This window comes from Panthera tigris, chromosome B4, assembly GCF_018350195.1.
Source record: "Panthera tigris isolate Pti1 chromosome B4, P.tigris_Pti1_mat1.1, whole genome shotgun sequence".
Classification (NCBI taxonomy): domain Eukaryota; kingdom Metazoa; phylum Chordata; class Mammalia; order Carnivora; family Felidae; genus Panthera; species Panthera tigris.
The window spans coordinates 27950683-27960961 of NC_056666.1; the positions used below are offsets into that span (position 1 = coordinate 27950683).

General features: G+C 47.8%; 1 pseudogene; it reads right to left on the reverse strand.

The window, feature by feature from the left end:
* Window positions 1-409: 409 nt before the first annotated feature.
* LOC102964379 lies at window positions 410-1091 on the reverse strand (annotated as a pseudogene).
* Between the last annotated feature and the right edge of the window lie 9188 nt (window positions 1092-10279).

A 10279-nucleotide genomic window follows, 5' to 3' on the forward strand; every position in this document is an offset into this window, starting at 1 on the left:
GTACCTTCATCCACTCCCCCCGAGGGCTCTTTCCTCAAGGAGAAACATGCTACACGTCTCAGACACAAGTGATTTACGTTTGTTGTGGAGTTTTCTGGCAGGAGGATCCATGAAATGTCATTAGCATTGTCAGTCCTCAGAAGGGCCCACTTGGTTTAATGCTCTGTGGCCAGCATCTTAAAATTCTTAATCCATTTTATTTTTTTAAATTATTTTTATTTTTGCTAATCAAAACCTTTGTAGAAAATATCAGGAGGCTATCTTCTGAAGGTTCTTGGGCCTCAGAACTTAGGAAGCAGGGCCCCTACGCCCATGATCCGTTAAGAAAGGACTACAGCAAAGTTCCACGGCCAGGTCATCCTCTGCTTCTTGGATGCTATGCCGAGTTGCAGGTCCTGTGCTCATGTTTCTAGGTTGAGGCCTGGCCTGTGGACTCACAGGCAAGGTCTGCAGGCCCCAAGCTTGGCCTTCAGAGGTGGCCTCGTGGGGCAAGTCTATTTTTTTTTTTTTAATGTTTATTTATTTTTGAGAGAGACAGAGCATGAGTGGGAGAAGGCAGAGAGAGAGGGAGACACAGAATCCGAAGCAGGCTTCAGATGTGGGGCTCGAACTCATGAACCGTGAGCTCATGACCTGAGCCAAAGTCAGATGCCTAGCTCACTGAGCCACCCAGGCGCCCCAGAGCAAGTCTATTTTTGAGGGCAGAGTCCGCCAGTTGATGTCCTTCTTGGAGAGTACCACTTGGGGCAGATTCACATGGCAGTGGGCTGTGACTTCTACCAAGTAGATGAAGACATCACTAAGTTCCCCTTGAGAGGCTGCCTGTTCTCTGGGGGGCCCGGCTTGGGGACCAGCCTCCTCATCGGGCTTCCACTGGAAGAGCTCTGCCTGCTCCCCTCCTTCCCCTCCCCCCAAGGCCAATGGGAGGTTCTGAGCCTGGTGAAACTGGCACCAGTCTCATTGAGCAGCAAACTCAGCACAGAGGCAGCAGTGTCCTCACGTGTGGGCTCTGGGCTGAAGCTGAAGGGGTCAGGAGAAGTACTGCCATCTCCCCCTGTGTCCTCACACGTGTCCCCATTTGCCCGAGACATGCCTTGAACTTCGTAATGCATTAAAAAAAATTTTTGTAATGTTTTATTTATTTTTGAGAGAGAGAGACAGACAGACAGAGCATAAGCGGGGGAGGGGCAGAGAGAGAGAGGGAGACACAGAGTTTGAAACAGGCTTCAGGCTCTGAGCCGGCAGCACAGAGCCTGACGCGGGGCTCGAACTCAGGAACGATGAGATCATGACCTAGGATGAAGTGGGATGCTTAACCAACTGAGCTACCCAGGTGCCCCTAACTTTGTAATGCATTTTAAACAAGTGTCCCCACATCTTCATTTTGGACTTGTCCCTATAAATTCTGTAACAGGTTCTGGTCCTGACCATTTCCTATCTAGCCCTACAAGCCTCAACCTGGAACAAGCCTAGGGCTGAAAGTTTTGAGGTCACCTTTTCCAGGCAGTGGAGGGGTTTAGAGTGAGTCTTGCTGTCCCCAACCGAGGCTGGAGGTTGGCCGTCTCCTGCCCTAGAGCCCCCCACCACATCCCATGCCTACAGCCTGTAGGACTAGGTTTCTGCTGCAGGTCTTGGCTGAAACGAGAACCCTCTCAGCTGTCTTGGCAGGAGCCAGACTCCCTGCCTAGCATTTACAGCTCCTCTTCCAGAAGCCTGGATGCTGATGTGGGCATTTGTAGTTTCCAGCACGAAAGGGGTGCTGGGTACCTTGGAGCAGCCACAGTATGTAACCGAAGATGATCACTTCTGCATCCGTTTACCCAACCAAGCATAACCAGGCACTACGTGGGCACTGGGGACATGTCCGTAAGATAAAGATGTTCCTGCCCCCAGGGACGTTCACATTCTAGCGGGAGAAGTCAGACAGTGAACATAATCAATGATTATATTTGTGGGTTGAAAAGTGAATGGTGCTCTGGAAAAGTAGGCAGCAGGGTCCGTTAAGGAAATGGGGTTGGGGGTGGGGAAGACAGTGTGCATTAGGAAGGGAAAGTCTGATGCAAGATTTGAAGGGGTGGTGGATGTTACTTTCTGGGGGACAAGCATGCTGGGCACAGGGTGCAGCTAGTGCAAAAGGGGGGTGAGCATGGCTGAAGAGGAGGAGGCAGGAGGCCTTGTGGCTGGAGCCCTTGAGACGAGAGAGGTAGGAGGTGAGGCCAGGAGGGGGGGCAGTGCCGAGGGCTGGGGTGTTGTCAAACCAGCTGGGAGCAGCAGAGTGACCAGATCTGTTCCAAAGGAATCTCCCTGGCTGCTGTTCCAGGCCAGACCATGGAAGGGCGAGTGTGGAAGCATTAAGACCTGTGCTCCTTCGAACATTGTAATTTGGGCTTGATACCAACCCCCCTCCTTCCTGCTCAGGGGGCCTTAGGGCTGGTTCTGCCCTGGCTCCGCGGGGCTGCAGCCTCATCCCTTCCAGCTTCTTCCACACAGTCTGGTGGGGTGGAGCCCTCAGCTGCATCTGTAGGGAAATCCACCCAAAAAAGAGGAGACCCAGGGCCTGGCAGGGCATCCCCTCTGACTACAGATTTTAAAAAAAGAAAAGGTTAGCTCTTCTCCCGGGGACTGCCTACCTCCACCGCCATGGAGGCGTGCAAGCTTCGTGCCACTGTGGACCCTGCAGGCCTGCAGTGCCTTCCCAGCCCTGTCTCCAGCAGCCCCACCCCTACTCTCGGGCTCACCCAGAAGCTTGCTTTCAAGTGAGTCTCCGTGGACATTAAGTCAGTAAAACACCTTTGCAGCCAGTACGCGAGGCACCCTCTGAGGTCAGAAAGCTCTCCTGGCAACACAGGGAAGTGGATGGTGCCTAATGGGCAGAGGGAGCGGCACCCACGGGGCACACCTGGCCGGCAGGTCACTAGTAAGCGGGGACGGAGGTGGCGTAAAGAAGTCCTGCCTGTCTCCTTTTGGTTCATCTCCCATCATCTTGGATTTTTTTCCCCCAGTATGTTACTATACATGTTAACGAAGATGAAACCTTTCACACAGATCTCAGACTGGGTCTGGAATCAAGTAAGCAAAGCGTCAACGTGAAAGCACTCTCCAAAAATCAGGTAGCATCATTATGGGGGAAAAGCAGACTCCAGCGGTCTCCCTTAGTGTTGGGAAATGTGCTGACTACCTTCCAAACAATTAAATCCCACCACGCTGTTCAACTTATCCTGATCTAATAATCTGCCCAGACTCTCAAAGCACCGCCTCGCGGGGGCTGCTAGGACTCGGGCTCAGCTACACGTAACACTTTCTCCAGGGAGACGGGGCTGGGTGGTGGAGCAGGCTGGACACTGGGCCAAAAGTCCGAGCACTCGCTGTGTTCTGTAACTGGGGACAAGTCACTTAACCTCTCACAGGCTCAGTTTCCTTCCCTGTAAAATGTCCTACCTACCTCACAGGGTTTGGGTAGTGTCGTATGAAATAATGCATCCAAAAGTCCTGTATAGATGGGACAGTACAAGGCCATGCCAGTCAGACCCTTTAAAGACTAACCCACCTGCACGTGGAACCATAACTTTATGCTCATCAGCATCTTGTTCCCCCCAGTTCCAAGATTCAAAGGCAGATTGAGTATCGATATTTTAGGGACTTCCCTGCCTTACCTCTTTTTGTTTTGTTCTGTTTTTCGGGTGGTTTGTACGGTTAGAAAACAAAGAGGCCAGGTTGCTGTGTCATAGTGTGCATCGAGGCCTTTGAGTAATTTTAAATGTGAAACACCACGTCACAGGTCACTGCAGACCCACGCAGTAATGAACAGAGGCTACTGTGTCCCATAGATCAGCAGCAAGTGAGGAAAAGGAGAGAAAAACTCCAAGTTAAAACCTGAATCAATGGTGTTAGACAAGGGCTGCTCTGGGAGGTGATATGGGGTTCAATCATATAATAAGGGCTAGCCCACTAATTAGGGTTCAAAAACATTTTGCAGAGTAGCTTGTCCCCCACCCCCACCAGTTATGAGGTGTTTTCAGGGGCTGGGGGTGTGGAGAATTGACACATGGTAGCATCTTGGGATAGTTCTTCCTCGTCGGCGATTGCCTTATCTACAAGCCCACCAGTATGGCATCACAGAACCGCTGGAGGTGGGAGTCTCTCAGGGGGGTGCTGGCCACCTCGCTGGCTGAGGGGAGCACCCCGTAAAAATACCGCACTCTGAAGGGCTCAACTCTTGCGAGCAGGTTAGGAGGACTTCAACACTCTCAGAATACGCAGATGAGGAACAGAGAGGTATATTAGAAAGCATTCGCCGTGGAGCCCCATTGCCCTGGCTCCAGCCCTGGTTCCAGCACATACTATAAAATTCTCGTGTTGAGGCACCTGGGTGGCTCAGTGGGTTAAGCGTTCAACTTCAGCTCAGGTCATGATCTCACGGTTTGTGAGTTCAAGCCCCATGTCAGGCTCTGTGCTGACAGCTCAGAGCCTGGAGCCTGCTTTGGATTCTGTGTCTCCAGCTCTCTCTGCCCCTCCCCTGCTCTTGCTGTGTCTCTCTCTCTCTCTCTCTCTCTCTCTCTCTCTCTCTCTCAAGTTAAATAAACATTAGAAAAGAAAAAAAAATTCCTGTGTGATTGCTCAGGTTCCCTGATTCCTCACCTGTGAATAGGGCCTCAGCAGTGGGGTCCGGTGAGCTTTAGAGAGGACATCGGGTGCAGGAGCTTCTGGCATAGGCACAGCCAACATATCTTGAGTGCTTCCCTTGTGCCAAGTACCGTGCTAATCACCTTCACATGGGTTTATTCCTTTCTCCAATCACTCTGGGAGCTAGGTGCCAATCCTACCTTCATTCGTCAGAAGAACCTACTTTTAGAGTAGCCTAAATTGTCCCCGCTCTACATCTTTGGTCTACCAAAGTCCTGTTTTGGTTAATAAAAATCTTTCCTTTCAGTTAAGAATGCCCAAATGGAAATGTCTCTGTCTTCCTCGGCGTCCACATGGCCATAAAAGGATATCCCCTGGATACAGAATTCAGGAGGGATTCCTCTCTCGGGTGTGTGATGTTATGTTCTGGCTCTGGAAACGAAGGAATGTTCACTTAGCTAGTAAGTAACATAAGGTAAGTGCTTTACAGGTATTATACATAGATCATCAAAAACAACTTTCAAGACAGGCTGTTACCCACCATCTCCAATTACAGACGAGGAGACCAGGGCGCTGGAAGGTTAAAGTGATATGCCCAAAGTCACACAGCCGATTAATGGCAGAAATGGGGCTCAGGCCCAGGCAGCTCTTCCTCACTGCCATTATCTGCCACCCTGGAGGGCACTCAACAGAGCATTTGCACTCCTTCCATCCCACCTACCTTCCTAAGTGCCTGGGCCCCTGGCTACACTGGTACTAAAAGGCCCCAGAAAACATGTCACGTACATGCATCAGAACTGCAGGCCAGATCCAAAATGCATGGGGCCTACATTATGAGGAACAGAGCAAAGAAAATTGAAAAAGGTGAACTTCCTACTTGTGACTTTTAACACAGGAGCAAAACCTGATTTGAAAATATTTTATTTTCCTAATACTTTGCTAGAAGTAGCCTATCTCTGAAGGCGGGGTTATATATATTATATATATATATACATATATATGTATATATATATATATATAATATATAATATATAATATATAATATATAATATATAATATATAATATATAATATATAATATATAATATATAATATATAATATATAATATATAATATATTTACAAGTATAATATATACTTGTATAATATATATACTAGTAATATATATATATATATATATATATATATATATTACTTTGGGTTATAATAAAGAATATCTTGACTACAAATTTGGTCTTGAGACATCATTTAAAATGAATGTCTGCTCAGATATCCAGAATCAAGACTTTAGTTTCTGGTAGAAAACTGGACACTCAGCTTCCCCTACTAAATTGACATCCTTTGTGCCAGCCTTTTAACACTCTCTGAGGGTCTAGTGGCCTAATAAAATCATCGCTGTGATGATGTACTACATACTAATGGAAATCAAGGTGATTTTATTAAGAGACATTTTGCTTTATATAAGGAGTTAGATGGTACAAGTAATTTAAGATAACAAAGGTCTTCATTTTGTTACAGAATTGGCTCGCACTGCTGATTCAGCTTTGGAACGGGTACATGTTGAACATGGAAGGCAGGCAGAGGGCATTTGAACGTCACCTAGAGCCCAGGTCCCTCTGAAGTCAATGGGAGTCCTGTCTGCCCCATCATTATGGTGTTAATGGCATTTCTTTGGCCATTAGCGTGTGCTGCCCGTCACTGCAAAATGCTAATAACTGCAGCTCTCTGGGGTTCCCCTGAGTAAGGGGTCTGGGAAAATTTATCTCCAGTTTCCAAATCAGACTGTCCCAGGCCCCTGTAGCAACTGTGTTTTTCCCGATGTTCTCTTACATGTCACAAGGTTCTCAGAAAAAGCACTGATTCCAAGGGAACTGAAGCAAAGGGAGGGTTTGCCTTGTGGAAAGATCCTGCTTGCTTGTGGAAAAGTCATCCTCAGGCTATGACCAAGCCAGGGCTTGAGACTGTGTCAGACCAGAAGCCACGGGGAGTGTGGGGATGTGGGACGGGGATACCAGGCCTGGGAGAAGCAGCCAAGAGAACGAGGTTCACAGTTTACTGAGGTCTGATCCAGAAAGGGTCAGGCAGATGTGGAGGGAGCAGTGGCCAGTTTTCAGAGAGCTGGCCAGCAGTGGGTCATAGATCAGGGACTCACTGATGGCCACAGGATTTTATAGAGGGAGTCTGCTCACTGATCCTGCTGTTTACCCTTTTGTTATGTATCCTGCTTGGGGAGGGGAGCAGGGGAAGCTGCCTTCTCCCAGGTACCACAGGGCTTTTGATATGTCCCCTCCTCTTGGGGGTGGGTCCTTACTCAGGGAGGCACTGATCACTGTGGCCTTTAGAAAACCACCCTTCACAGCTCTTATAGCCCTGGCACGGCTCTGCTCGGCCAGAGGATCCCAGGCCTGGAAAGAATCTGGAGGGAAGATGGACACTTCCCTCTTCCTCTCGAGGTAAGAGCTAACCTTAGGACAGAACAGTCTTGAGAGGCCGGACAGGTAGATAAGTCAGGCCTGTCAGGAAGACAGCCCTCCTTTCCCAAACTTTACACATCAAGGGCTCCCAAGGCTCTGGGTTTTCAAGCTCAGGCCCTTGTCCCTCCTGTCCCTTCTGACCAGGTTCAAGAGGAACCCCAGAACCTAGTAAGTGGGTCTAGAGTTGGTTTTGCTGCCATAGCCAAGTAGTGTGAGCCGTCCTTGGCTTCCATGGACTTAGTCAAAATGGATTTCCATGCCTTGAACGTTCTGTGTAGCATTCCAAGTCACAGCCTCGGATCTGCCTTCTGGTTCAGTGACGTGCGCCTCAGCCACGTAGCAAATATTGTTTTACAAGTCCGTAATTAACGGCTGTCATTCTCATTTCTGTAGTTCCTGTGTGGTGCTTTTACAAACCTTTGCAACTGCTGTTTTTAATGTATTCTTTTTTAATGGTTTCTACATCCTATCCTGTATTTTTTAAATGTTTATTTTATAGTCTCTTCCAAGTGTTCGATCTGTGTAGTTTTTGTTTCTCCCATACTGATCTGGCTCTGCGTGCAGGTGAGATTTTCTGGTACAAGCTCATCTTCAGTAGAGGGCATCGTTCTGTGGGGGCCAGCCAATGTGCCACGGGCTGTGAGGTGTCTGCCCTAGTTCCGTGCAGGCATCCACGGGACATCAAGCACTCTTCAGTTTGGAGCATTTTGTTCCTCGGTCAGGGAGTCCCAATCCATGTGTATAACGTAAATTCAGATCCTACCCCAGAGCATGAAGTAAAAGGTTGGCTTTTAATTTTTTTCTTTTAATGTTTATTCATTCTTGAGAGATAGAGTGTGAGGGGGGAGGGGCAGAGAGACAGAGAGAGAGAGAGACAGACACACAGACAGAATCTAAAGCAGGCTCCAGGCCCCGAGCCGCCAGCACAGAGCCCGACGCGGGGCTCAAACCCATGAATTGTGAGACCATGACCTGAGCCAAAGTCGGACGCCCAACCGACTGAGCCACTCAGGCACCCCAAAGGGTGGCTTTTAATTTTATTCACTGTAGACATTTTCTCCAGCCTGGAGCCCTAGGTCTGGCAGAAAGCTTCCCTAATACCCATCTGGGCCATGGGATGGAGTTTTCTTGACCCCATCTCACAAACCAACAGCTCTTCAAGAGTTCTGGCTTTAGGCTAAAACCTCTCTTCTCACTCCTCTCCTTGATCGGACTCGAGGCCACGCGTCTTATCCATGCATGGGAATGAAAAGTCTAGCCTTTCACCTCCTGGGTCACTGTCGGTTCGGCTGAAGCTGGCCATTCTGATTTTAGTTCACTCATTGCTTCTGTCATGCGAGAGTTTCCATTTCTTTCTTCTGAATTCAACTTGCATTAAAAAATTACAATGACACAGTTTTGTTTGTTTGTTTTTCTGTTCTATTAACTCTAGGATCACTCTGTGTCTCTAGCAGAAGGGCTGGCCGAGTTAACTCAGTCCAGCGTGTTGCCAGAAGTGAAGCCTCTGGGAGTTGAATTTCATCTCAGGTACCCAGTCGCTGAGTCTTGCTCTGAGCCGGCTAACACCCCGAAACTGCATTGATGCTGCCCATCGACATTGAGCATCACTGCCTCTCACCCTCTGATGCTGAAATTGTCTCACAGATTAGATCTGTATCTCTCTTTGTAACCAAACCATGCCTACTTTTCCCTTCCCCTATGGACCCTTCTGGTGGCCAGCTAACTACCCTCTGGAGTGCCAGCCCCAGAGGATACATGTGAGGAAGGGACTTACTTGGTTGGCCAAAAGTTCTTCATTCCCTCTTCAGACAGACTGTTCGAGCAGCCTGACTAGACAAGAATCTCCCATCATGTGAAATCCTGTAACTTTGCAGGGCTCACAAAATCCCTCTAGGGATCTGAAGAAAACTGTGTATCTTGGGGCACCTGGGTGGTTCGATCGGTTGAGCGTCCAGCTCTTGATCTCGGCTCAGGTCATGATCTCACGGGTTCGTGAGCTCAAGTCTCACCTTTGGGCTCTGTGCTGACAGAGGGGATCCTTCCTTGGGATTCTGTCTTTCCCTCTCTCTGCTCCCTCCCCTCTTGCACACTTTCTCTCTCTCAAAATAAATAAATAAGCTTAAAAAAAGGAAAGAAAGAAAGAAAGAAAGAAAGAAAGAAAGGGAAAGAAAGAAAGAAAGAAAGAAAGAAAGAAAGAAAGAAAGAAAGAAAGAAAGAAAAATGTTTATCTTGTCCCGAGGGACAAAAGTACATCCACAGAAACTTCTGTACGAATTTCAGGGAGTCCTTAATCCCCCGATTCATGGTCAGAACTTCTGCTCTGGGGGCTGATTGTTCTTTGGCAAATTGGAAACCCTAGTTTGCTAGTTTTATTCAAATCAACTCTAGTGAAAAACATTGTTAAAACGAGACCCTATGACATAACAACAATCTTTCAATTTGTCACTCCTCTGATGCCATCTTTAAACAAAACACCGGCACTGAGAGTAATGTCAATAATTAGTGACAATCTCCTATAAAATCACTTCCTCAAAGTGCTTTTTATTAAATAACTGAATTGTTACTGGAGCATAATTTCCTCAAACGCTGCTGACTCAAACCTCTGTCATCTGCAGGGCAGAAGCGGCTTCTTGAAATGAGACAGAACTAATGTGTCATGGTAGAAATAAAGCCGGAATCTAGATTTAATTTCCAGGTTTGGGGTCTGGCTTTGCCACTAACCATCAAGTGACTCTGGAGAATTCCCAGTCTTCTCAGCTTCCTTTTCCCTTATCTGTAAAGTGAGCAAGTTGGACTAGATCAGGGGCTGACAAGCTAAAACCCACCAGTCGAATCCTGCCTGTTGCCTGTTTTTGTAAATCAAAAGCTGTGTTAGAACAGACACACTCTTACTTCTGTATCATCTACAGCTGCTTTCATGCCACAGTGGCAGTTAAATAGTCATGACAGAGGCCACATGGCCCACAAAGCCTGAAATAGTTACTATCTGGCCCTTTACAGAAAAGTTTGCCCTTGGCCTAGATGATCTCTCTATTCCTCTCCACCTCAGGATGATCAGTGATTCTTGGAGCTAAAGAGAGTATCACCCAGGGCGATCTAAGGTTACACGTAGAATAAATCGCTTCTATTATTTTGTTGAAGCAGCTCCCTCAACAACTGTTACTTGGGGAAGCCTATTGGTCAA